We start from the raw sequence: 23155 nt of genomic DNA, 5'->3' as shown, positions 1-23155 counted from the left end.
TTAAATCGTCTTGTTAAGCTACTGCGACCTGCACGTCTCTTCCAAGGGGCATTTAAACCGTCTTGCTAAGCTACTGCAATCAGCACGTCTCTTCCAAGGGGCATTTAAACCCTCTTGTTAAGCTACTGTGACCTGCACGTCTCTTCCAAGGGGCATTTAAACCGTCTTGTTAAGCTACTGCGACCTGCACATCTCTTCCAAGGGGCATTTAAACCGTCTTGTTAAGCTACTGCGAACTTCACCGCTTTTCCAAAAGGCATTTTAACCATCTTGTTAAGCTACTGTGACCTCCACTGCTCTTCCAAGGGGCATTAAATATATCTTGTTAAGCTACTGCGACCTGCATGTCTCTTCCAAGGGGCATTTAAACCGTCTTGTTAAGCTACTGCGAACTGCACATCTCTTCCAAGGGGCATTTATACTGTCTTGTTAAGCTACTGCGACCTGCACGTCTCTTCCAAGGGGCATTTAAACTGACTTTTTAAGCTACTGCGACCTGCACGTCTCTTCCAAGGGGCATTTAAACCATCTTTTAAGCTACTGCGACCTGCACGTCTCTTCCAAGGGGCATTTAAACTGTCTTGGTAAGCTAGTGCGACCTGCAAGCCTCTTCTAAGGGGCATTTAAACCCTCTTGTTAAGCTACTGCGACCTGCACGTCTCTTGCAAGGGGCATTTAAACTATCTTGTTAAGCTACTGCAACCTGTACGTCTCTTCCAATGGGCATTTTAACCGTCTTGTTAAGCTGCTGTGAACTGTATGTTTCTTCCAAGGGGCATTTAAACCGTCTTGTTAAGCTACTGGGACCTCCACCGCTCTTCCAAGTGGCATTTAAACCATCTTGTTAAGCTACTGCGACCTGCACGTCTATTCCAAGGGGCATTTAAACCGTCTTGGTAAGCTACTGCGACCTGCGAGCCTCTTCCAAGGGGCATTTAAACCGTCTTATTAAGCTACTGCGACCTGCACATCTCTTCCAAGGGGCATTTAAACCATCTTGTTAAGCAACTACGACCAGCATGTCTTTTCCAAGGGGCATTGAAACCGTCTTGTTAAGCTACTGGGACCTCCATCGCTCTTCCAAGGGGCATTTAAACCATCCTGTTAAGCTACTGCGACCTGCACGTCTCTTCCAAGGGGCATTTAAACAGTCTTGGTAAGCTACTGCGACCTGCAAGCCTCTTCAAAGGGGCATTTAAACCCTCTTGTTAAGCTACTGCGACCTGCATGTCTCTTGCAAGGGGCATTTAAACCGTCTTGTTAAGCTACTGCGACCTTCACGTCTCTTCCAAGAGGCATTTAAACTGTCTTTTTAAGCTACTGCGACCTGCACGTCTCTTCCAAGGGGCATTTAAACTGTCTTGGTAAGATACTGCGACCTGCAAGAGTCTTCCAAGGGGCATTTAAACCGTCTTGTTAAGCTACTGCGACCTGCATGTCTCTTTCAAGGGGCATTTTAACCGTCTTGTTAAGCTACTGCGACCAGCACGTCTCTTCCAAGGGGCATTTAAACCGTCTTGTTAAGCTACTGCGACCTGCACGTCTCTTCCAAGGGGCATTTAAACTGTCTTGTTAAGCTACTGCGACCTTCACCGCTCTTACAAAGGGCATTTAATCCGTCTTGTTAAGCTACTGCGACCTGCACGTTTCTTCCAAGGGGCATTTAAACCATCTTGTTAAGCTACTGCGAACTGCACGTCTCTTCCAAGGGGCATGTAAACTGTCTTGTTAAGCTACTGCGACCTGCAGGTCTCTTCCAAGGGGCATTTAAAACATCTTGTTAAGCTACTGCGACCTGCACGTCTCTTCCAAGGGGCATTTAAACCATCTTTTAAGCTACTGCGACTTGCACGTCTCTTCCAAGGGGCATTTAAACCGTCTTGGTAAGCTACTGCGACCTGCAAGCCTCTTCTAAGGGGCATTTAAACCCTCTTGTTAAGCTACTGCGACCTGCACGTCTCTTGCAAGGGGCTTTTAAACCGTCTTGTTAAGCTACTGTGACCTCCACCGCTCTTCCAAGGGGCATTTTAACCATCTTGTTTAGCTACTGTGACCTGCACTCCTCTTCCAAGGGGCATTTAAACTGTCTTGTTAAGCTACTGCGACCTGCACGTCTCTTCCAAGGGGCATTTAAACCGTCTTGTTAAGCTACTGCGACCAGCACGTCTCTTCCAAGGGGCATTTAAATCGTCTTGTTAAGCTACTGCGACCTGCACGTCTCTTCCAAGGGGCATTTAAACCGTCTTGTTAAGCTACTGCAACCAGCACGTCTCTTCCAAGGGGCATTTAAACCCTCTTGTTAAGCTACTGTGACCTGCACGTCTCTTCCAAGGGGCATTTAAACCGTCTTGTTAAGCTACTGTGACCTGCACATCTCTTCCAAGGGGCATTTAAACCGTCTTGTTAAGCTACTGCGATCTTCACCGCTCTTCCAAAGGGCATTTTAACCATCTTGTTAAGCTACTGTGACCTACAAGCCTCTTCTAAGGGGCATTTAAACCCTCTTGATAAGCTACTGCGACCTGCACATCACTTGCAAGAGGCATTTAAACCATCTTGTTAAGCTACTGCGACCTGCACTTCTCTTCCTAGGGGCATTTAAACCGTCTTGTTAAGCTACTGCAACCTGCATGTCTCTTCCAAGTGGCATTTAAACCGTCTTGTTAAGCTACTGTGACCTGCACGTCTCTTCCAAGGGGTGTTTAAACTGTCTTCTTAATCTAATGCGACCTCCACCTCTCTTCCAAGGGGCATTTAAACCGTCTTGTTAAGCTTCTGCGACCAGCACGTCTCTTCCAAGGGGCATTTAAACCGTCTTGTTAAGCTACTGCGACCTGCACGTCTCTTCCAAGGGGCATTTAAACCGTCTTGTTAAGCTACTGCGACCAGCACGTCTCTTCCAAGGGGCATTTAAATCGTCTTGTTAAGCTACTGCGACCTGCACGTCTCTTCCAAGGGGCATTTAAACCGTCTTGCTAAGCTACTGCAATCAGCACGTCTCTTCCAAGGGGCATTTAAACCCTCTTGTTAAGCTACTGTGACCTGTACGTCTCTTCCAAGGGGCATTTAAACCGTCTTGTTAAGCTACTGCGACCTGCACATCTCTTCCAAGGGGCATTTAAACCGTCTTGTTAAGCTACTGCGAACTTCACCGCTTTTCCAAAAGGCATTTTAACCATCTTGTTAAGCTACTGTGACCTCCACTGCTCTTCCAAGGGGCATTAAATATATCTTGTTAAGCTACTGCGACCTGCATGTCTCTTCCAAGGGGCATTTAAACCGTCTTGATAAGCTACTGCGAACTGCACATCTCTTCCAAGGGGCATTTATACTGTCTTGTTAAGCTACTGCGACCTGCACGTCTCTTCCAAGGGGCATTTAAACTGACTTTTTAAGCTACTGCGACCTGCACGTCTCTTCCAAGGGGCATTTAAACCATCTTTTAAGCTACTGCGACCTGCACGTCTCTTCCAAGGGGCATTTAAACTGTCTTGGTAAGCTAGTGCGACCTGCAAGCCTCTTCTAAGGGGCATTTAAACCCTCTTGTTAAGCTACTGCGACCTGCACGTCTCTTGCAAGGGGCATTTAAACTATCTTGTTAAGCTACTGCAACCTGTACGTCTCTTCCAATGGGCATTTTAACCGTCTTGTTAAGCTGCTGTGACCTGTATGTTTCTTCCAAGGGGCATTTAAACCGTCTTGTTAAGCTACTGGGACCTCCACCGCTCTTCCAAGTGGCATTTAAACCATCTTGTTAAGCTACTGCGACCTGCACGTCTATTCCAAGGGGCATTTAAACCGTCTTGGTAAGCTACTGCGACCTGCGAGCCTCTTCCAAGGGGCATTTAAACCGTCTTATTAAGCTACTGCGACCTGCACATCTCTTCCAAGGGGCATTTAAACCATCTTGTTAAGCAACTACGACCAGCATGTCTTTTCCAAGGGGCATTGAAACCGTCTTGTTAAGCTACTGGGACCTCCATCGCTCTTCCAAGGGGCATTTAAACCATCTTGTTAAGCTACTGCGACCTGCACGTCTCTTCCAAGGGGCATTTAAACAGCCTTGGTAAGCTACTGCGACCTGCAAGCCTCTTCAAAGGGGCATTTAAACCCTCTTGTTAAGCTACTGCGACCTGCATGTCTCTTGCAAGGGACATTTAAACCGTCTTGTTAAGCTACTGCGACCTTCACGTCTCTTCCAAGAGGCATTTAAACTGTCTTTTTAAGCTACTGCGACCTGCACGTCTCTTCCAAGGGGCATTTAAACTGTCTTGGTAAGATACTGCGACCTGCAAGAGTCTTCCAAGGGGCATTTAAACCGTCTTGTTAAGCTACTGCGACCTGCATGTCTCTTTCAAGGGGCATTTTAACCGTCTTGTTAAGCTACTGCGACCAGCACGTCTCTTCCAAGGGGCATTTAAACCGTCTTGTTAAGCTACTGCGACCTGCACGTCTCTTCCAAGGGGCATTTAAACTGTCTTGTTAAGCTACTGCGACCTTCACCGCTCTTACAAAGGGCATTTAATCCGTCTTGTTAAGCTACTGCGACCTGCACGTTTCTTCCAAGGGGCATTTAAACCATCTTGTTAAGCTACTGCGAACTGCACGTCTCTTCCAAGGGGCATGTAAACTGTCTTGTTAAGCTACTGCGACCTGCAGGTCTCTTCCAAGGGGCATTTAAAACATCTTGTTAAACTACTGCGACCTGCACGTCTCTTCCAAGGGGCATTTAAACCATCTTGTTAAGCTACTGCGACCTGTACGTCTCTTCCAATGGGCATTTAAACCATCTTGTTAAGCTGCTGCGACCTGTATGTCTCTTCCAAGGGGCATTTAAACCGTCTTGTTAAGGTACTGCGACCTCCACCGCTCTTCCAAGGGGCATTTAAACCGTCTTGTTAAGCTACTGCGACCTGCACGTCTCTTCCAAGGGGCATTTAAACCATCTTGTTAAACTACTGCGAACTGGACGTCTCTTCCAAGGGGCATTTATACTGTCTTGTTAAGCTACTGTGACCTGCACGTCTCTTCCAAGGGGCATTTAAACTGTCTTGTTTAGCTACTGCGACCTGCAAGTCTCTTCCAAGGGGCATTTAAACCGTCTTGCTAAGTTACTGCGACCTGCATTTCTCTTCCAAGGGGCATTTAAACCGTCTTGTTAAGCTACTGCAACCTGCACGTCTCTTCCAAGGGGCATTTAAACCGTCTTGTTAAGCTACTGCGACCTGCACATCCCTTCCAAGGGGCATTTAAACCGTCTTGTTAAGCTACTTCGACCTGCACGTCTCTTCCCAAGGGCATATAAACCGTCTTGGTAAGCTACTGCGACCTGCAACACTCTTCCAAGGGGCATTTAAACTGTCTTGTTAAGCTACTGCGACCTGCATATCTCTTCCAAGGGGCATTTAAGCCATCTAGTTAAGCTACTGCGACCTGCAGGTCTTTTCCAAGGGGCATTTAAACCGTCTTGTTAAGCTACTGTGACCTCGACCGCTCTCCCAAGGGGCATTTAAACCATCTTGTTAAGCTACTGCGAACTGCACGTCTCTTCCAAGGGGTATTTAAACTGTCTTGTTAAGCTACTGCGACCTGCACGTCTCTTCCAAGGGGCATTTAAACTGTCTTGTTAAGCTACTGCGACCTGCAAGTCTCTTCCAAGGGGCATTTAAACCGTCTTGCTAAGTTACTGCGACCTGCATTTCTCTTCCAAGGGGCATTTAAACCGTCTTGTTAAGCTACTGCAACCTGCACGTCTCTTCCAAGGGGCATTTAAACCGTCTTGTTAAGCTACTGCGACCTGCACATCCCTTCCAAGGGGCATTTAAACTGTCTTGTTAAGCTACTTCGACCTGCACGTCTCTTCCCAAGGGCATATAAACCGTCTTGGTAAGCTACTGCGACCTGCAACACTCTTCCAAGGGGCATTTAAACTGTCTTGTTAAGCTACTGCGACCTGCACATCTCTTCCAAGGGGCATTTAAGCCATCTAGTTAAGCTACTGCGACCTGCAGGTCTTTTCCAAGGGGCATTTAAACCGTCTTGTTAAGCTACTGTGACCTCGACCGCTCTCCCAAGGGGCATTTAAACCATCTTGTTAAGCTACTGCGAACTGCACGTCTCTTCCAAGGGGCATTTATACTGTCTTGTTAAGCTACTGTGACCTGCACTCCTCTTCCAAGGGGCATTTAAACTGTCTTGTTAAGCTACTGCGACCTGCACGTCTCTTCCAAGGGGCATTTAAACCGTCTTGTTAAGCTACTGCGACCAGCACGTCTCTTCCAAGGGGCATTTAAATCGTCTTGTTAAGCTACTGCGACCTGCACGTCTCTTCCAAGGGGCATTTAAACCGTCTTGTTAAGCTACTGCAACCAGCACGTCTCTTCCAAGGGGCATTTAAACCCTCTTGTTAAGCTACTGTGACCTGCACGTCTCTTCCAAGGGGCATTTAAACCGTCTTGTTAAGCTACTGTGACCTGCACATCTCTTCCAAGGGGCATTTAAACCGTCTTGTTAAGCTACTGCGATCTTCACCGCTCTTCCAAAGGGCATTTTAACCATCTTGTTAAGCTACTGTGACCTACAAGCCTCTTCTAAGGGGCATTTAAACCCTCTTGATAAGCTACTGCGACCTGCACATCACTTGCAAGAGGCATTTAAACCATCTTGTTAAGCTACTGCGACCTGCACTTCTCTTCCTAGGGGCATTTAAACCGTCTTGTTAAGCTACTGCAACCTGCATGTCTCTTCCAAGTGGCATTTAAACCGTCTTGTTAAGCTACTGTGACCTGCACGTCTCTTCCAAGGGGTGTTTAAACTGTCTTCTTAATCTAATGCGACCTCCACCTCTCTTCCAAGGGGCATTTAAACCGTCTTGTTAAGCTTCTGCGACCAGCACGTCTCTTCCAAGGGGCATTTAAACCGTCTTGTTAAGCTACTGCGACCTGCACGTCTCTTCCAAGGGGCATTTAAACCGTCTTGTTAAGCTACTGCGACCAGCACGTCTCTTCCAAGGGGCATTTAAATCGTCTTGTTAAGCTACTGCGACCTGCACGTCTCTTCCAAGGGGCATTTAAACCGTCTTGCTAAGCTACTGCAATCAGCACGTCTCTTCCAAGGGGCATTTAAACCCTCTTGTTAAGCTACTGTGACCTGCACGTCTCTTCCAAGGGGCATTTAAACCGTCTTGTTAAGCTACTGCGACCTGCACATCTCTTCCAAGGGGCATTTAAACCGTCTTGTTAAGCTACTGCGAACTTCACCGCTTTTCCAAAAGGCATTTTAACCATCTTGTTAAGCTACTGTGACCTCCACTGCTCTTCCAAGGGGCATTAAATATATCTTGTTAAGCTACTGCGACCTGCATGTCTCTTCCAAGGGGCATTTAAACCGTCTTGTTAAGCTACTGCGAACTGCACATCTCTTCCAAGGGGCATTTATACTGTCTTGTTAAGCTACTGCGACCTGCACGTCTCTTCCAAGGGGCATTTAAACTGACTTTTTAAGCTACTGCGACCTGCACGTCTCTTCCAAGGGGCATTTAAACCATCTTTTAAGCTACTGCGACCTGCACGTCTCTTCCAAGGGGCATTTAAACTGTCTTGGTAAGCTAGTGCGACCTGCAAGCCTCTTCTAAGGGGCATTTAAACCCTCTTGTTAAGCTACTGCGACCTGCACGTCTCTTGCAAGGGGCATTTAAACTATCTTGTTAAGCTACTGCAACCTGTACGTCTCTTCCAATGGGCATTTTAACCGTCTTGTTAAGCTGCTGTGAACTGTATGTTTCTTCCAAGGGGCATTTAAACCGTCTTGTTAAGCTACTGGGACCTCCACCGCTCTTCCAAGTGGCATTTAAACCATCTTGTTAAGCTACTGCGACCTGCACGTCTATTCCAAGGGGCATTTAAACCGTCTTGGTAAGCTACTGCGACCTGCGAGCCTCTTCCAAGGGGCATTTAAACCGTCTTATTAAGCTACTGCGACCTGCACATCTCTTCCAAGGGGCATTTAAACCATCTTGTTAAGCAACTACGACCAGCATGTCTTTTCCAAGGGGCATTGAAACCGTCTTGTTAAGCTACTGGGACCTCCATCGCTCTTCCAAGGGGCATTTAAACCATCCTGTTAAGCTACTGCGACCTGCACGTCTCTTCCAAGGGGCATTTAAACAGTCTTGGTAAGCTACTGCGACCTGCAAGCCTCTTCAAAGGGGCATTTAAACCCTCTTGTTAAGCTACTGCGACCTGCATGTCTCTTGCAAGGGGCATTTAAACCGTCTTGTTAAGCTACTGCGACCTTCACGTCTCTTCCAAGAGGCATTTAAACTGTCTTTTTAAGCTACTGCGACCTGCACGTCTCTTCCAAGGGGCATTTAAACTGTCTTGGTAAGATACTGCGACCTGCAAGAGTCTTCCAAGGGGCATTTAAACCGTCTTGTTAAGCTACTGCGACCTGCATGTCTCTTTCAAGGGGCATTTTAACCGTCTTGTTAAGCTACTGCGACCAGCACGTCTCTTCCAAGGGGCATTTAAACCGTCTTGTTAAGCTACTGCGACCTGCACGTCTCTTCCAAGGGGCATTTAAACTGTCTTGTTAAGCTACTGCGACCTTCACCGCTCTTACAAAGGGCATTTAATCCGTCTTGTTAAGCTACTGCGACCTGCACGTTTCTTCCAAGGGGCATTTAAACCATCTTGTTAAGCTACTGCGAACTGCACGTCTCTTCCAAGGGGCATGTAAACTGTCTTGTTAAGCTACTGCGACCTGCAGGTCTCTTCCAAGGGGCATTTAAAACATCTTGTTAAGCTACTGCGACCTGCACGTCTCTTCCAAGGGGCATTTAAACCATCTTTTAAGCTACTGCGACTTGCACGTCTCTTCCAAGGGGCATTTAAACCGTCTTGGTAAGCTACTGCGACCTGCAAGCCTCTTCTAAGGGGCATTTAAACCCTCTTGTTAAGCTACTGCGACCTGCACGTCTCTTGCAAGGGGCTTTTAAACCGTCTTGTTAAGCTACTGTGACCTCCACCGCTCTTCCAAGGGGCATTTTAACCATCTTGTTTAGCTACTGTGACCTGCACTCCTCTTCCAAGGGGCATTTAAACTGTCTTGTTAAGCTACTGCGACCTGCACGTCTCTTCCAAGGGGCATTTAAACCGTCTTGTTAAGCTACTGCGACCAGCACGTCTCTTCCAAGGGGCATTTAAATCGTCTTGTTAAGCTACTGCGACCTGCACGTCTCTTCCAAGGGGCATTTAAACCGTCTTGTTAAGCTACTGCAACCAGCACGTCTCTTCCAAGGGGCATTTAAACCCTCTTGTTAAGCTACTGTGACCTGCACGTCTCTTCCAAGGGGCATTTAAACCGTCTTGTTAAGCTACTGTGACCTGCACATCTCTTCCAAGGGGCATTTAAACCGTCTTGTTAAGCTACTGCGATCTTCACCGCTCTTCCAAAGGGCATTTTAACCATCTTGTTAAGCTACTGTGACCTACAAGCCTCTTCTAAGGGGCATTTAAACCCTCTTGATAAGCTACTGCGACCTGCACATCACTTGCAAGAGGCATTTAAACCATCTTGTTAAGCTACTGCGACCTGCACTTCTCTTCCTAGGGGCATTTAAACCGTCTTGTTAAGCTACTGCAACCTGCATGTCTCTTCCAAGTGGCATTTAAACCGTCTTGTTAAGCTACTGTGACCTGCACGTCTCTTCCAAGGGGTGTTTAAACTGTCTTCTTAATCTAATGCGACCTCCACCTCTCTTCCAAGGGGCATTTAAACCGTCTTGTTAAGCTTCTGCGACCAGCACGTCTCTTCCAAGGGGCATTTAAACCGTCTTGTTAAGCTACTGCGACCTGCACGTCTCTTCCAAGGGGCATTTAAACCGTCTTGTTAAGCTACTGCGACCAGCACGTCTCTTCCAAGGGGCATTTAAATCGTCTTGTTAAGCTACTGCGACCTGCACGTCTCTTCCAAGGGGCATTTAAACCGTCTTGCTAAGCTACTGCAATCAGCACGTCTCTTCCAAGGGGCATTTAAACCCTCTTGTTAAGCTACTGTGACCTGTACGTCTCTTCCAAGGGGCATTTAAACCGTCTTGTTAAGCTACTGCGACCTGCACATCTCTTCCAAGGGGCATTTAAACCGTCTTGTTAAGCTACTGCGAACTTCACCGCTTTTCCAAAAGGCATTTTAACCATCTTGTTAAGCTACTGTGACCTCCACTGCTCTTCCAAGGGGCATTAAATATATCTTGTTAAGCTACTGCGACCTGCATGTCTCTTCCAAGGGGCATTTAAACCGTCTTGATAAGCTACTGCGAACTGCACATCTCTTCCAAGGGGCATTTATACTGTCTTGTTAAGCTACTGCGACCTGCACGTCTCTTCCAAGGGGCATTTAAACTGACTTTTTAAGCTACTGCGACCTGCACGTCTCTTCCAAGGGGCATTTAAACCATCTTTTAAGCTACTGCGACCTGCACGTCTCTTCCAAGGGGCATTTAAACTGTCTTGGTAAGCTAGTGCGACCTGCAAGCCTCTTCTAAGGGGCATTTAAACCCTCTTGTTAAGCTACTGCGACCTGCACGTCTCTTGCAAGGGGCATTTAAACTATCTTGTTAAGCTACTGCAACCTGTACGTCTCTTCCAATGGGCATTTTAACCGTCTTGTTAAGCTGCTGTGACCTGTATGTTTCTTCCAAGGGGCATTTAAACCGTCTTGTTAAGCTACTGGGACCTCCACCGCTCTTCCAAGTGGCATTTAAACCATCTTGTTAAGCTACTGCGACCTGCACGTCTATTCCAAGGGGCATTTAAACCGTCTTGGTAAGCTACTGCGACCTGCGAGCCTCTTCCAAGGGGCATTTAAACCGTCTTATTAAGCTACTGCGACCTGCACATCTCTTCCAAGGGGCATTTAAACCATCTTGTTAAGCAACTACGACCAGCATGTCTTTTCCAAGGGGCATTGAAACCGTCTTGTTAAGCTACTGGGACCTCCATCGCTCTTCCAAGGGGCATTTAAACCATCTTGTTAAGCTACTGCGACCTGCACGTCTCTTCCAAGGGGCATTTAAACAGCCTTGGTAAGCTACTGCGACCTGCAAGCCTCTTCAAAGGGGCATTTAAACCCTCTTGTTAAGCTACTGCGACCTGCATGTCTCTTGCAAGGGACATTTAAACCGTCTTGTTAAGCTACTGCGACCTTCACGTCTCTTCCAAGAGGCATTTAAACTGTCTTTTTAAGCTACTGCGACCTGCACGTCTCTTCCAAGGGGCATTTAAACTGTCTTGGTAAGATACTGCGACCTGCAAGAGTCTTCCAAGGGGCATTTAAACCGTCTTGTTAAGCTACTGCGACCTGCATGTCTCTTTCAAGGGGCATTTTAACCGTCTTGTTAAGCTACTGCGACCAGCACGTCTCTTCCAAGGGGCATTTAAACCGTCTTGTTAAGCTACTGCGACCTGCACGTCTCTTCCAAGGGGCATTTAAACTGTCTTGTTAAGCTACTGCGACCTTCACCGCTCTTACAAAGGGCATTTAATCCGTCTTGTTAAGCTACTGCGACCTGCACGTTTCTTCCAAGGGGCATTTAAACCATCTTGTTAAGCTACTGCGAACTGCACGTCTCTTCCAAGGGGCATGTAAACTGTCTTGTTAAGCTACTGCGACCTGCAGGTCTCTTCCAAGGGGCATTTAAAACATCTTGTTAAACTACTGCGACCTGCACGTCTCTTCCAAGGGGCATTTAAACCATCTTGTTAAGCTACTGCGACCTGTACGTCTCTTCCAATGGGCATTTAAACCATCTTGTTAAGCTGCTGCGACCTGTATGTCTCTTCCAAGGGGCATTTAAACCGTCTTGTTAAGGTACTGCGACCTCCACCGCTCTTCCAAGGGGCATTTAAACCGTCTTGTTAAGCTACTGCGACCTGCACGTCTCTTCCAAGGGGCATTTAAACCATCTTGTTAAACTACTGCGAACTGGACGTCTCTTCCAAGGGGCATTTATACTGTCTTGTTAAGCTACTGTGACCTGCACGTCTCTTCCAAGGGGCATTTAAACTGTCTTGTTTAGCTACTGCGACCTGCAAGTCTCTTCCAAGGGGCATTTAAACCGTCTTGCTAAGTTACTGCGACCTGCATTTCTCTTCCAAGGGGCATTTAAACCGTCTTGTTAAGCTACTGCAACCTGCACGTCTCTTCCAAGGGGCATTTAAACCGTCTTGTTAAGCTACTGCGACCTGCACATCCCTTCCAAGGGGCATTTAAACCGTCTTGTTAAGCTACTTCGACCTGCACGTCTCTTCCCAAGGGCATATAAACCGTCTTGGTAAGCTACTGCGACCTGCAACACTCTTCCAAGGGGCATTTAAACTGTCTTGTTAAGCTACTGCGACCTGCATATCTCTTCCAAGGGGCATTTAAGCCATCTAGTTAAGCTACTGCGACCTGCAGGTCTTTTCCAAGGGGCATTTAAACCGTCTTGTTAAGCTACTGTGACCTCGACCGCTCTCCCAAGGGGCATTTAAACCATCTTGTTAAGCTACTGCGAACTGCACGTCTCTTCCAAGGGGTATTTAAACTGTCTTGTTAAGCTACTGCGACCTGCACGTCTCTTCCAAGGGGCATTTAAACTGTCTTGTTAAGCTACTGCGACCTGCAAGTCTCTTCCAAGGGGCATTTAAACCGTCTTGCTAAGTTACTGCGACCTGCATTTCTCTTCCAAGGGGCATTTAAACCGTCTTGTTAAGCTACTGCAACCTGCACGTCTCTTCCAAGGGGCATTTAAACCGTCTTGTTAAGCTACTGCGACCTGCACATCCCTTCCAAGGGGCATTTAAACTGTCTTGTTAAGCTACTTCGACCTGCACGTCTCTTCCCAAGGGCATATAAACCGTCTTGGTAAGCTACTGCGACCTGCAACACTCTTCCAAGGGGCATTTAAACTGTCTTGTTAAGCTACTGCGACCTGCACATCTCTTCCAAGGGGCATTTAAGCCATCTAGTTAAGCTACTGCGACCTGCAGGTCTTTTCCAAGGGGCATTTAAACCGTCTTGTTAAGCTACTGTGACCTCGACCGCTCTCCCAAGGGGCATTTAAACCATCTTGTTAAGCTACTGCGAACTGCACGTCTCTTCCAAGGGGCATTTATACTGTCTTGTTAAGCTACTGCGACCTGCACGTCTCTTCCAAGGGGCATTTAAACTGTCTTGTTAAGCTACTGCGACCTGCAAGTCTCTTCCAAGGGGCATTTAAACCGTCTTGCTAAGTTACTGCGACCTGTATTTCTCTTCCAAGGGGCATTTAAACCGTCTTGTTAAGCTACTGCAACCTGCACGTCTCTTCCAAGGGGCATTTAAACCGTCTTGTTAAGCTACTGCGACCTGCACATCCCTTCCAAGGGGCATTTAAACCGTGTTGTTAAGCTACTTCGACCTGCACGTCTCTTCCCAAGGGCATATAAACCGTCTTGGTAAGCTACTGCGACCTGCAACACTCTTCCAAGGGGCATTTAAACTGTCTTGTTAAGCTACTGCGACCTGCACATCTCTTCCAAGGGGCATTTAAGCCATCTAGTTAAGCTACTGCGACCTGCAGGTCTTTTCCAAGGGGCATTTAAACCGTCTTGTTAAGCTACTGTGACCTCGACCGCTTTCCCAAGGGGCATTTAAACCATCTTGTTAAGCTACTGCGACCTGCACGTCTCTTCCAAGGGGCATTTAAACCATCTTGGTAAGCTACTGCGACCTGCAAGCCTCTTCTAAGGGGCATTTAAACCCTCTTGTTAAGCTACTGCGACCTGCACGTCTTTTGCAAGGGGCATTAAAACCATCTTGTTAAGCTACTGCGACCTGCACGTCTCTTCCAAGGGGCATTTAAACCATCTTGTTAAGCTACTGCGACCTGCACGACTCTTTCAAGCGGCATTTAAACTGTCTTGTTAAGCTACCGCGACCTGCACCTCTCTACCAAGGTGCATTTAAACCGTCTTGTTAATCTACTGCGACCTTCACCGCTCTTCCAAAGGGCATTTTAACTGCCTTGTTAAGCTACTGTGACCTGCACGTCTCTACCAAGGTGCATTTAAACCGTCTTGTTAAGCTACTGCGACCTCCACTGCTCTTCCAAGGGGCATTTAATCCATCTTGTTAAGCTCCTGCGACTTGCACGTCTCTTCCAAGGGGCATTTAAACTGTCTTCTTAAGCTACTGCGAACTGCACGTCTATTCCAAGGGGCATTTAAACCGTCTTGCTAAGCTACTGCGACCTGCACGTCTCTTCCAAGGGGCATTTAAACCATCTTGTTAAGCTACTGCGACCTGCACGACTCTTCCAAGCGGCATTTAAACTGTCTTGTTAAGCTACCGCGACCTCCACTTCTCTTCCAAGGGGCATTTAAACCGTCTTGTTAAGCTACTGCGACCTGCACGTCTCTTCCAGGGGGCATTTAAACCGTCTTGTTAAGCTACTGCGACCTGCACGTCTCTTCCAAGGGGCATTTAAACCGTTTTGTTAATCTACTGCGACCTTCACCGCTCTTCCAAAGGGCATTTTAACCGTCTTTTTAAGCTACTGTGACCTGCACGTCTCAACCAAGGTGCATTTAAACCATCTTCTTAAGCTACTGCGACCTCCACTGCTCTACCAAGGGGCATTTAAACTGTCTTGTTAAGCTACTGCGAACTGCACGTCTATTCCAAGGGGCATTTAAACTGTCTTGCTAAGCTACTGCGACCTGCACGTCTCTTCCAAGGGGCATTTAAACCGTCTTGTAAAGCTACTGCGACCTGCACGTCTCTTCCAAGGGGCATTTAAACCATCTTGTTAACTTACTGCGACCTGTACGTCTATTTCAATAGGCATTTAAACCTTCTTCTTAAGCTGCTGCGACCTGTATGTCTCTTCCAAGGGGCATTTGAACCGTCTTTTTAAGCTACTGCGACCTCCACCGCTCTTCCAAGGGGCATTTAAACTGTCTTGGTAAGCTACTTCGACCTGCAAGCCTCTTCCAAGGGGCATTTAAACCGTCTTGTTAAGCGACTGCGACCTGCATGTCTCTTTCAAGGGGCATTTTAACCGTCTTGTTAAACTACTGCGACCAGCTCGTCTCTTCCAAGGGACATTTAAACCGTCTTGTTAAGCTACTGCGACCTGCACGTCTCTTCCAAGGGGCATTTAAACTGTCTTGTTAAGCTACTGCGACCTTCACCGCTCTTACAAAGGGCATTTAATCCGTCTTGTTAAGCTACTGCGACCTGCACGTTTCTTCCAAGGGGCATTTAAACCATCTTGTTAAGCTACTGCGAACTGCACATCTCTTCCAAGGGGCATTTAAGCTGTCTTGTTAAGCTACTGTGACCTGCACGTCTCTACCAAGGTGCATTTAAACCGTCTTGTTAAGCTACTGCGACCTCCACTGCTCTTCCAAGGGGCATTTAATCCATCTTGTTAAGCTCCTGCGACTTGCACGTCTCTTCCAAGGGGCATTTAAACTGTCTTCTTAAGCTACTGCGAACTGCACGTCTATTCCAAGGGGCATTTAAACCGTCTTGCTAAGCTACTGCGACCTGCACGTCTCTTCCACGGGGCATTTAAACCATCTTGTTAAGCTACTGCGACCTGCACGACTCTTCCAAGCGGCATTTAAACTGTCTTGTTAAGCTACCGCGACCTCCACTTCTCTTCCAAGGGGCATTTAAACCGTCTTGTTAAGCTACTGCGACCTGCACGTCTCTTCCAGGGGGCATTTAAACCGTCTTGTTAAGCTACTGCGACCTGCACGTCTCTTCCAAGGGGCATTTAAACCGTTTTGTTAATCTACTGCGACCTTCACCGCTCTTCCAAAGGGCATTTTAACCGTCTTTTTAAGCTACTGTGACCTGCACGTCTCAACCAAGGTGCATTTAAACCATCTTCTTAAGCTACTGCGACCTCCACTGCTCTACCAAGGGGCATTTAAACTGTCTTGTTAAGCTACTGCGAACTGCACGTCTATTCCAAGGGGCATTTAAACTGTCTTGCTAAGCTACTGCGACCTGCACGTCTCTTCCAAGGGGCATTTAAACCGTCTTGTAAAGCTACTGCGACCTGCACGTCTCTTCCAAGGGGCATTTAAACCATCTTGTTAACTTACTGCGACCTGTACGTCTATTTCAATAGGCATTTAAACCTTCTTCTTAAGCTGCTGCGACCTGTATGTCTCTTCCAAGGGGCATTTGAACCGTCTTTTTAAGCTACTGCGACCTCCACCGCTCTTCCAAGGGGCATTTAAACTGTCTTGGTAAGCTACTTCGACCTGCAAGCCTCTTCCAAGGGGCATTTAAACCGTCTTGTTAAGCGACTGCGACCTGCATGTCTCTTTCAAGGGGCATTTTAACCGTCTTGTTAAACTACTGCGACCAGCTCGTCTCTTCCAAGGGACATTTAAACCGTCTTGTTAAGCTACTGCGACCTGCACGTCTCTTCCAAGGGGCATTTAAACTGTCTTGTTAAGCTACTGCGACCTTCACCGCTCTTACAAAGGGCATTTAATCCGTCTTGTTAAGCTACTGCGACCTGCACGTTTCTTCCAAGGGGCATTTAAACCATCTTGTTAAGCTACTGCGAACTGCACATCTCTTCCAAGGGGCATTTAAGCTGTCTTGTTAAGCTACTGCGACCTGCACGTCTCTTCCAAGGGGGCATTTAAACCATCTAGTTAAACTACTGCGAACTGCACATCTCTTCCAAGGGGCATTTAAGCTGTCTTGTTAAGCTACTGCGACCTGCACGTCTCTTCCAAGGGGCATTTAAACCATCTTGTTAAACTACTGCGACCTGCACGTCTCTTCTAAGGGGCATTTAAACCATCTTGTTAAGCTACTGCGAACTGTACGTCTCTTCCAATGGGCATTTAAACCATCTTGTTAAGCTGCTGCGAACTGTATGTCTCTTCCAAGGGGCATTTAAACTGTCTTGTTCAGCTACTGCGACCTCCACCGCTCTTCCAAGGGGCATTTAAACCGTCTTGTTAAGCTACTGCGACCTGCACGTCTCTTCCCACAGGCATTTAAACCGTCTTGGTAAGCTACTGCGACCTGCAAGCTTCTTCCAAGGGGCATTTAAATCGTCTTGTTAAGCTACTGCGACCTGCATGTCTCTTCCAAGGGGCATTTAAACCGTATTGTTAAGCTACTGCGACCTGCACATCTCTTCCAAGGGGCATTGAAACCGTCTTGTTACGCTACTGCGACCTCCAAAGCTCTTCCAAGGGACATTTAAACCATCTTGTTAAGCTACTGCGACCTGCACATCTCTTCCAAGGGGCATTTAAACCGTCTTAGTAAGTTACAGCGACCTGCAAGCCTCTTCCAAGGGGCATTTAAACCGTCTTGTTAAGCTACTGCGACCTGCACATCTCTTCCAAGGGGCATTTAAACCGTCTTGTTAAGCTACTGCGAACTGCAAGTCTCTTCCAAGGGGCATTTAAACCGTCTTGTTACGCTACTGCGACCTCCAAAGCTCTTCCAAGGGACATTTAAACCATCTTGTTAAGCTACTGCGACCTGCACGTCTCTTCCAAGGGGCATTTAAACCGTCTTCATAAGTTACTGCAACCTGCAAGCCTCTTCCAAGGGGCATTTAAACCGTCTTGTTAAGCTACTGCGACCTGCACGTCTCTTCCAAGGGGCATTTAAACCGTATTGTTAAGCTACTGCGACCTGCACATCTCTTCCAAGGGGCATTTAAACCGTCTTGTTAAGCTACTGCGGACTGCAAGTCTCTTTCAAGGGGCATTTAAACCGTCTTGTTACGCTACTGCGACCTCCAAAGCTCTTCCAAGGGACATTTAATCCGTCTTGGTAAGCAACTGCGACCTGCAAGCCTCTTCTAAGGGGCATTTAAACCCTCTTGTTAAGCTACTGCGACCTGCACGTCTCTTGCAAGGGGCATTTAAACCGTCTTGTTAAGCTACTGCGACCTGCACGTCTCTTCAAAGGGGCATTTAAACCGTCTTGTTAAGCTACTGAGACCTGCACGTCTCTTCCAAGGGGCATTTAAACCATCTTGTTAAGCTACTGTAACCTGCACGATTCTTCCAAGGGGCATTTAAACTGTCTTGTTAAGCTACTGCGACCTCCACCTCTCTTGCAAGGGGCATTTAAACCGTCTTGTTAAGCTGCTGCGACCTGCACGTCTCTTCCAAGGGGCATTTAAACCCTCTTGTTAAGCTACTGCGACCTGCACGTCTCTTCCAAGGGGCATTTAAACCGTCTTGTTAAGCTACTGCGACCTGCACATCTCTTCCAAGGGTCATTTAAACCGTCTTGTTAAGCTATTGCGAACTTCACGGCTCTTCCAAAGGGCATTTTAACCGTCTTGTTAAGCTACTGTGACCTCCACTGCTCTTCCAAGGGGCTTTTAAACCGTCTTGCTAAGCTACTGCGACCTGCATTTCTCTTCCAAGGGGCATTTAAACCGTCTTGCTAAGCTACTGCGACCTGCACGTCTCTTCCAAGGGGCATTTAAACCGTCTTGTTAAGCTACTGCGACCTGCACATCCCTTCCAAGGGGCATTTAAACCGTCTTGTTAAGCTACTGAGACCTGCACGTCTCTTCCAAGGGGCATTTAAACCATCTTGTTAAGCTACTGTAACCTGCACGATTCTTCCAAGGGGCATTTAAACTGTCTTGTTAAGCTACTGCGACCTCCACCTCTCTTGCAAGGGGCATTTAAACCGTCTTGTTAAGCTGCTGCGACCTGCACGTCTCTTCCAAGGGGCATTTAAACCCTCTTGTTAAGCTACTGCGACCTGCACGTCTCTTCCAAGGGGCATTTAAACCGTCTTGTTAAGCTACTGCGACCTGCACATCTCTTCCAAGGGTCATTTAAACCGTCTTGTTAAGCTATTGCGAACTTCACGGCTCTTCCAAAGGGCATTTTAACCGTCTTGTTAAGCTACTGTGACCTCCACTGCTCTTCCAAGGGGCTTTTAAACCGTCTTGCTAAGCTACTGCGACCTGCATTTCTCTTCCAAGGGGCATTTAAACCGTCTTGCTAAGCTACTGCGACCTGCACGTCTCTTCCAAGGGGCATTTAAACCGTCTTGTTAAGCTACTGCGACCTGCACATCCCTTCCAAGGGGCATTTAAACCGTCTTGTTAAGCTACTGCGACCTGCACGTCTTTTCCCAGGGGCATTTAAACCGTCTTGGTAAGCTACTGCGACCTGCAAGCCTCTTCCAAGGGGCATTTAAACCGTCTTGTTAAGCTACTGTGACCTCCACCGCTGTCCCAAGGGGCATTTAAACCATCTTGTTAAGCTACTGCGACCTGCACGTCTCTTCCAAGGGGCATTTAAACCGTCTTGGTAAGCTACTGCGACCTGCACATCTCTTCCAAGGGTCATTTAAACTGTCTTGTTAAGCTACTGCGAACTTCACTGCTCTTCCAAAGGGCATTTTAACCGTCTTGTTAAGCTACTGTGACCTCCACTGCTCTTCCAAGGGGCATTTAATCTGTCTTGTTAAGCTACTGCGACCTGCACGTCTCTTCCAAGGGGCATTTAAACCATCTTGTTAAGCTACTGCGAACTGCACGTCTCTTCCAAGGGGCATTTATATTGTCTTGTTAAGCTACTGCGACCTGCAAGTCTCTTCCAAGGGGCATTTAAACCGTCTTGCTAAGCTACTGCGACCTGCATTTCTCTTCCAAGGGACATTTAAACCATCTTGTTAAGCTACTTCGACCTGCACGTCTCTTCCCACGGGCATTTAAACCGTCTTCGTAAGCTACTGCGACCTGCAAGCCTCTTCCAATGGGCATTTAAACTGTCTTGTTCAGCTACTGCGACCTGCACATCTCTTCCAAGGGGCATTTAAGCCATCTTGTTAAGCTACTGCGACCTGCAGGTCTTTTCCAAGGGGCATTTAATCTGTCTTGCTAAGCTACTGCGAACTTCACGTCTATTCCAAGGGGCATTTAAACTGTCTTGCTAAGCTACTGCGACCTGCACGTCTCTTCCAAGGGGCATTTAAACCGTCTTGTTAAGCTACTGCGACCTGCAGGTCTTTTCCAAGGGGAATTTAAACTGTCTTGTTAAGCTACTGTGACCTCCACCGCTCTCCCAAGGGGCATTTAAACCATCTTGTTAAGCTACTGCGACCTGCACGTCTCTTCCAATGGGCATTTAAACCGTCTTGTAAGCTACTGCGACCTGCACGTCTCTTTCAAGGGGCATTTAAACCATCTTGTTAAGCTACTGCGACCTGCACGTCTCTTCCAAGGGGCATTTAAACCGTCTTGTTAAGCTACTGCGACCTGCACGACTCTTCCAAGCGGCATTTATACTATCTTGTTAAGCTACCGCGACCTCCACCTCTCTTCCAAGGGGCATTTAAACCGTCTTATTAAGCTACTGTGACCTGCACGTCTCTTCCAAGGGTTGTTTAAACTGTCTTGTTAATCTAATGCGACCTCCACCTCTCTTCCAAGGGGCATTTAAACCGTCTTGTTAAGCTTCTGCGACCAGCACGTCTCTTCCAAGGGGCATTTAAACCGTCTTCTTAAGCTACTGCGACCTGCACGTCTCTTCCAAGGGGCATTTAAACCGTCTTGTTAAGCTACTGCGACCAGCACGTCTCTTCCAAGGGGCATTTAAATCGTCTTGTTAAGCTACTGCGACCTGCACGTCTCTTCCAAGGGGCATTTAAACCGTCTTGTTAAGCTACTGCAACCAGCACGTCTCTTCCAAGGGGCATTTAAACCCTCTTGTTAAGCTACTGTGACCTGCACGTCTCTTCCAAGGGGCATTTAAACCGTCTTGTTAAGCTACTGCGACCTGCACATCTCTTCCAAGGGGCATTTAAACCGTCTTGTTAAGCTACTGCGAACTTCACCGCTCTTCCAAAAGGCATTTTAACCATCTTGTTAAGCTACTGTGACCTCCACTGCTCTTCCAAGGGGCATTAAATATATCTTGTTAAGCTACTGCGACCTGCATGTCTCTTCCAAAGGGCATTTAAACCGTCTTGTTAAGCTACTGCGAACTGCACATCTCTTCCAAGGGGCATATATACTGTCTTGTTAAGCTACTGCGAACTTCACCGCTCTTCCAAAAGGCATTTTAACCATCTTGTTAAGCTACTGTGACCTCCACTGGTCTTCCAAGGGGCATTAAATATATCTTGTTAAGCTACTGCGACCTGCACGTCTCTTCCAAGGGGCATTTAAACTGACTTTTTAAGCTACTGCGACCTGCACGTCTCTTCCAAGGGGCATTTAAACCATCTTTTAAGCTACTGCGACCTGCACGTCTCTTCCAAGGGGCATTTAAACTGTCTTGGTAAGCTAGTGCGACCTGCAAGCCTCTTCTAAGGGGCATTTAAACCCTCTTGTTAAGCTACTGCGACCTGCACGTCTCTTGCAAGGGGCATTTAAACTATCTTGTTAAGCTACTGCAACCTGTACGTCTCTTCCAATGGGCATTTAAACCGTCTTGTTAACCTGCTGTGACCTGTATGTCTCTTCCAAGGGGCATTTAAACCGTCTTGTTAAGCTACTGGGACCTCCACCGCTCTTCCAAGTGGCATTTAAACCATCTTGTTAAGCTACTGCGACCTGCACGTCTCTTCCAAGGGGCATTTAAACCGTCTTGGTAAGCTACTGCGACCTGCGAGCCTCTTCCAAGGGGCATTTAAACCGTCTTATTAAGCTACTGCGACCTGCACATCTCTTCCAAGGGGCATTTAAACCATCTTGTTAAGCAACTACGACCAGCATGTCTTTTCCAAGGGGCATTGAAACCGTCTTGTTAAGCTACTGGGACCTCCATCGCTCTTCCAAGGGGCATTTAAACCATCTTGTTAAGCTACTGCGACCTGCACGTCTCTTCCAAGGGGCATTTAAACAGTCTTGGTAAGCTACTGCGACCTGCAAGCCTCTTCAAAGGGGCATTTAAACCCTCTTGTTAAGCTACTGCGACCTGCATGTCTCTTGCAAGGGGCATTTAAACCGTCTTGTTAAGCTACTGCGACCTTCACGTCTCTTCCAAGAGGCATTTAAACTGTCTTGTTAAGCTACTTCGACCTGCACGTCTCTTCCAAGGGGCATTTAAACTGTCTTGGTAAGCTACTGCGACCTGCAAGCCTCTTCCAAGGGGCATTTAAACCATCTTGTTAAGCTACTGCGACCTGCATGTCTCTTTCAAGGGGCATTTTAACCGTCTTGTTAAGCTACTGCGACCAGCACGTCTCTTCCAAGGGGCATTTAAACCGTCTTGTTAAGCTACTGCAACCTGCACGTCTCTTCCAAGGGGCATTTAAACTGTCTTGTTAAGCTACTGCGACCTTCACCGCTCTTACAAAGGGCATTTAATCCGTCTTGTTAAGCTACTGCGACCTGCACGTTTCTTCCAAGGGGCATTTAAACCATTTTGTTAAGCTACTGCGAACTGCACGTCTCTTCCAAGGGGCATTTAAACTGTCTTGTTAAGCTACTGCGACCTGCACGTCTCTTCCAAGGGGCATTTAAACCATCTTGTTAAACTACTGCGACCTGCACGTCTCTTCCAAGGGGCATTTAAACCATCTTGTTAAGCTACTGCGACCTGTACGTCTCTTCCAATGAGCATTTAAACCATCTTGTTAAGCTGCTGCGACCTGTATGTCTCTTCCAAGGGGCATTTAAACCGTCTTCTTAAGCTTCTGCGACCTCCACCGCTCTTCCAAGGGGCATTTAAACCGTCTTGTTAAGCTACTGCGACCTGCACGTCTCTTCCAAGGGGCATTTAAACCATCTTGTTAAGCTACTGCGACCTGCACGTCTCTTCCAAGGGGCATTTAAACTGTCTTGTTAAGCTACTGCGACCTGCACGTTTCTTCCAAGGGGCATTTAAACCATCTTGTTAAGCTACTGCGAACTGCACGTCTCTTCCAAGGGGCATTTAAACTGTCTTGTTAAGCTACTGCGACTTGCACGTCTCTTCCAAGGGGCATTTAAACCATCTTGTTAAGCTACTGCGACCTGCACGTCTCTTCCAAGGGGCATTTAAACCGTCTTGGTAAGCTACTGCGACCTGCGAGCCTCTTCCAAGGGGCATTTAAACAGTCTTGGTAAGCTACTGCGACCTGCAAGCCTCTTCAAAGGGGCATTTAAACCCTCTTGTTAAGCTAC

This window comes from Phyllobates terribilis, unplaced genomic scaffold, assembly GCF_046119375.1.
Source record: "Phyllobates terribilis strain yellow unplaced genomic scaffold, ASM4611937v1 Scaffold_22__1_contigs__length_20350403, whole genome shotgun sequence".
Classification (NCBI taxonomy): domain Eukaryota; kingdom Metazoa; phylum Chordata; class Amphibia; order Anura; family Dendrobatidae; genus Phyllobates; species Phyllobates terribilis.
Note: the sequence above shows the minus strand (reverse complement) of the source record.